General features: G+C 37.3%; 1 long non-coding RNA gene across 1 annotated transcript; it reads left to right on the top strand.

Moving 5' to 3' along the window:
* Nucleotides 1–774: 774 nt before the first annotated feature.
* LOC126512430 (uncharacterized) lies at nt 775–4,942 on the top strand. The gene is made up of 3 exons (XR_007595036.1): nt 775–896; nt 1,568–1,679; nt 4,483–4,942. It is a non-coding gene; the product is annotated as an uncharacterized lncRNA (long non-coding RNA).
* Nucleotides 4,943–5,640: the final 698 nt, after the last annotated feature.

Below are 5,640 nucleotides of genomic sequence, written 5' to 3'. Positions count from 1 at the left end.
TAGCTTCCTTGAGATTGGTCTCATGCTCTAGCTGCACACAGCAAGGCACCAGCATTTATTTATTTTTGTTACCCTTCAGTTAATTATCACAGGATCATTTCTAAGCTTCGGGAAAAAAATAGGAGAGAAATAGACAGTTGTTTCTAGTCTATCCGTGGTATAGAGACCTGATTAGCTACTGCAGTTGTTTCTTGTCCATCCATGGTATAGAGACCTGATTAGTTACTGCAGCTTCATGACCAAAACTCACCATGGCACAGGCAGACAACTGACATTTTGCCTTCGCCTGTATCTGTGGCCAGTGATAATTAACCTGGAGGTAAAGAACCAGTCATTTTCTTAATACAACAAGGCACCTCTTTCAAAGTTGGGGCTCTTCCTGTTTTAATAATCAAAAGGAAAAGACCTTTGGTACTTAATATTTAAACAAAATGTTTAATATTTACACAGTAAAGTTCTTCTTCTGATATTAAACCAGCATTAAAGCAGGGATGGAAATTGGTTTATAATCTCTGACACCAGGCCTGGAGCCTTGTAGTGTTGTAAACAATGTCACTCTTCAGATGGGCACCACCTGCAATGGGTTCAGAAATGTCAACTGTAATTAAACATTTTATTTCAAGGATAATTCGTAGGTTATGTGCATGAAGGACTGCTTTTCCGCCATGAGAAATTTCAAAGTGCCGGGCTGTGTAAATAAGAAGCAGGTCTGTTTTATTATTATTTCATGTTTTTTAAAAAATGCAAACTGGCTGAGTCATAATTAATATTGTTCTTAAACATATGCTTCATATTTTGCAGAGATTTTAAAGTTAATTTTGTGAAGCCTGGCAGGCAATGACTCATCTCTACCTCACCACGTCTAGCTGGAAGCAAGAACACTGAAGACAGAAAAGGTCTGAAATTTGCCATAAGCTTCTGTGGCAAATAATGGAGACATGGGGATTGAGTCTCACCAGCCCCCAACGTTAGTTTATCATTTAGTTTTAATGAAAACTCAAAAATAATTGTATATTATTATGATAAGAATGACAATGACAGGCTCACTCAAAGGGGTGGGCATCACCTAATACCTCTAGTAATGCCTCTGACCCTAATGGGAATCTGGGGTGAAGTTATTCAATTAAGAGTTGTGTGTGTGTGTGTGTGTGTGTGTGTGTGTGTGTGTGTGTAAAGAAGGAAAGCAACCCCCCATTCTTCCTCTATCCAATAAAATTTATATATTGTTTTTCGAGTACCAGTTTTTCATACAACCACAAAAAGAGCCAAATGTTTAATGGACACCGGCCCTCATTTTCTACCATAATTCTGTATGGCATGGTTTTTCTTTATCTTTTCTGCTAAAAAAAGGGGGGGTCATAAATGATGAGTTTGTAGGAAAATAGTCTTTAAAAAGTGAGAGAAAAAATCTGGTAAAAACATGATTCTTAATCATGGAACATAGCCCATCATACAGAATAATTTTTATTTTTTTCCTAATTATTTAAAGCAATGGCAACTGCAAAAATATAAATTCCTTGCTTTTCTTGCTCACTTCCTCTACATTTGCTTCTTGTCTATGTCACAGGCAGATATTTTACAGCAAGCATTGTCTGCTAAAGAGAGAGCCTTCTGGAAACCAATAGGTTGAAGAACTGAGCAAGTACATCTGATGAGGGCAAAGAGAACACCTCTCTCAGGTGGGCACCCACAAAAGAGAAACCGTGTCCTTAGCAAATGAAGCCATAAACCTTGGAACATTCTTTTGGGAATAAAATCTTCATTCTATAACATAAAAAAATGGTTTTTATAAGAATTTTTTCCCTAGCCAGGAGGACCTTTTATTTAATAATATTAACTTACTACCTATTAATCACATCTGCAACACGATACAGCCGGTGTCTCAGAAGACACTGAGAAAAATCCCAGGTTGAGATATAGCTGAGGAGGACATGATCAGCATGTTTTCATGGGGCACATTGCTGGTTTGTTCACAGGCAGATGTGGAAAGGGCATGAGCCAATCCAGATTAAGGCAGAACTCATACCACCTTCCGGAGCTCAGAATAGTCCTTGCTCTGCAATACAGTAAGAATGGACACATTTTCTCTATCAAATAGAGGCTCTAGAACCTAAGTGACTTTTAAATAATCTGAAATTATGTTAAAACTTTGTTCTCCCATCCATAATGAATGAATGATATGTTGTCTGTATTGCTTCCTGTTTAATGCTGGTGACACAGTCATTGTCCACAGAGGCCATATTCCATGACAGAACAAAATGATAAAAAAAAAAAGGATTTTAATGGAAAAAATACAAACTACTTGAACTCCTCCCATCACTATTCCAAAATGAATATAATATGGACACTTGTTATTTCCTTTAGGACTCTTTCCATTTAGAAATATCTTAGCTATAAACTATGTGAAAATTTGTAAAAGTGAAGTGATAGACTTAAAATTCTATATGATGTTTATTCTGATTAAAATAATATTTAAATTAAGAAGCTGCTATTAGGTGTAAACATTTGAAAGAAATATGCAAGTCAAAATCAGAAAGTGCATGGTAATAGTTTTCCAGTGTCCCAAGTTTCCGCAATGAGGTCATATGACTCTATTAAAAACTCATGTCCAGTAGGAAGACGATCACTTAGGGAAATGAAAAGGCCCACAACACACTTGATCACTGAACCACATGAGGCATGACGTAGACAAGACGCTTGATGAAGGCCTAGATCCAACACAATGTGGGTGTCTATGACTCCACAGCTCATACTCAGCAGATAGAGAAAAGAGTCCACGAAGAACATTCGAAAACAGAGTGAAGAGGGAGAGGGCAATGTTAAAGTGGCAGGCTAGTTTGAAGTAGGGGTTTCTATTAAACCAATTTTTTATGCTAAACACTAGACGATCCCTAAATCCTCCTTCTGAGATGGCCCTACCCAGGCTGTAGGCTATAAGACAAACCATTCCCAGGCTCCGCTGCTTTCAACTCTGGCTAGGAAGGCAGGAAAGACGATGACCTAGGTGATGTCTGAGCTATCATGCAGCAGGATTAGAGAGCATTTGCTTCACACTGCAGCAGCTTTTATGCCTGCTAATATCGGCCAGACACAGATGGCAAGTTTGCAAAGCATTGTTTGAACTCAGGAGAAGGCATGTGCCTCAAGCCAGAGACTCAGAAAACAACAACACCGGTAAGATGGCACCAACGGTCACATTAACCGTTGCACCAATCAAGAGGCAGATACAGATAAACCTGATGACAGATATAGGTCCTTTGTCTCACACCATCAATCAATATTTGGTGGCTGCTTCTCATGCGCCTTAGGAAGGCCGCTCTTTTTTTAGCCTGATTTGATTCTCCACTTTAGTTTCCAATTCTAATTTTCCATTAAAAAACAAAAACAAAAACCTTCAGTACAATGGACCCACCATGGAGGCAATGCCTAAAGTTTCCATGTGAAAGCTCCCATCAGCCACCAGCAACCAGTCTCAGCTGTAGAGAGGCTCAGGCTCCTGCTGAGCCTTTTGTATAAAGACTAGAGATGAAGAACCCCCCCACCCCCATGGAAGAAAGTTCAAGAAAGATTCTTCCCTCTGGAGACAGGAAAGCTTAGGAAAAAGAACTCTCAAGGCCTGCACCTGGTTGGATAAGAAGAAACTCATTTAGAACAAACACAATATTAAAAGCTAATTTTTTTTCACCACAAAATTAATTGATTAACTTTTCCCTCTACAAATATATTACTGAAGGTTTCTCACTACACAAACTCTCCAAACAAAATTAATGGTTTTGTTTTGAAAATTAATTTAGATATTAAAAAATTATGTTTTCCACCAAGATCTCAGTTACTCAGATTAAATATTAACCAAAAGCTGTCTTCTGCTTAAATAGAATTTAGCCTTTGAAGTGTTTTTATTAATCTTTTCTGATGGAGGTGCTTGAAATTCCAAGAGAGTGGTACTGCCACCGTTCCCTGCATCACTTACTGTAATTTATTTTCAGAACATAATTCTATTTATAAATGAAAATCCTATTAAAAGAAGACAAGAAAAATTAGTCCTAGACTTTGCATTGGTAGAGTAGAAACAAAATGAGCGGCCTAACCTGAAGTGACATTTACAAATTACCTGTTAATTTAAACCGGGTTGAAGGATGACAGGGTTTAGTCAGACTGACAGAAAGTACCAAAGGAATGACAGTTGAGTCTGGAGTGGTCATAAAGCTCTCCCCGCTGCCACATTTATCTGTGTTCTTCTACTGTCCCGATGCTTCCTCCCCAAAGCTCCCTGCCTTGTAAATAAAAGATTTCTAAAAATATTTACATTTTTGGCAGGTGAGGGAGTAAGGGCGGTACACCGGCAAGGGATTTATGCCTTTGTCTCAGGGGTTGAAATTATTTGTTAAAAAAAAAATGTCTTCTGGCACTAATCATGTGAGTGTCCAGCTGCCAACTACATAAAACCAAATAGCAATTGTTTTCTCAATTGTTTTCTTCTAGGGTGTTTTCAGTGAAACATAAGGACCCTACAAGGCTGTGAACAGCACAACGCCTACATTTAGGTGCCTTGACCTTCCCTCGCTCTCATCCTGGTCTGCAGTGTAGCTGAACAAATGCTTCTTGGTTTACTTAAAAAAAAAAGAATTCTACAAGATTTGCAAATTGGAACATTCAAGAACATCTTCTAAGGAAAATCATGAGACAATAATCCTTTAAGAGAATGTCTTCAAGAGGAATTGAATAACTTTGGATGTACATTGCTTTAGTTCAACTTAAACCACCTCTAGCAGTAATAACTAGCTGAATATGGTTACGATATTAGTTATTTTGACCACGTAAATAGATTTAGTAATTCATCTTTTCTACCTTCAATTTATATAAGAATACATGTTTCTCTCTGATGAGGCGTGCCCTTGGTAGCATTAATAAGAGGTATATTTCTTAAAATAAAAAGGACATACAAAACACAACACAAAATGTGTCCATTCACAATACACAACACACATCATATGCATACAGCATATATTCACATTGCAAAATTCATAAATACATATAGTGTCCTAGTATTTTGCCTTTTGTGACCTCTATTTCTGTTAAAAGGTAGGGTTTCTTTTTGTCTTAAAAAGAAAAGTTAATGTTTACTTTTTAATGGAAAAGTTTATATTTGTAATGTATTGACAATAAACACATCAAAGTTAAAATGAAATAGATATAAATTTAAAATATAGTTAAATAAATGGAAATGTTTTGTTAAATTGACAATGAGGCATGCTGGCGTTTGATCTGCTTGCATCTGATCAGGGCCCCTGTGTTTTTCCCTCTTTCCATGGGTTTCTCCACCTCAGAACTCAGCACACTTCAAAGAACTGTTGCCTTCTTTCATCTTGTTGACCCATTCTCAAATTCTATTGACAACACAAGGATAATTCGGCAGCACAAAGAAATAATTACTATGAATTATTCACACCCCGGTCTCCAGAATCTCCACACATCTTTGAGCAGCTGCCCCACATTAGAGAATCACTAGGAACAGCCCAACTTCCCTGAGCAATGTCTCTTTATATCTATGATAAAGATGCTCAACAGAGTCAATGAGCCATTGCATTGTTTTATAAAGGAAATGTCATTGTATAAAGTAACTTACCTTAAAGTTTTGAT

This window comes from Alexandromys fortis, unplaced genomic scaffold (genome assembly GCF_014885135.2).
Source record: "Alexandromys fortis isolate MF-2015 unplaced genomic scaffold, M_Fortis_MF-2015_v1.1 scaffold_124, whole genome shotgun sequence".
In the NCBI taxonomy this organism is placed as follows: domain Eukaryota; kingdom Metazoa; phylum Chordata; class Mammalia; order Rodentia; family Cricetidae; genus Alexandromys; species Alexandromys fortis.
Note: the sequence above shows the minus strand (reverse complement) of the source record. Positions and strands in the feature narration are given on the sequence as shown.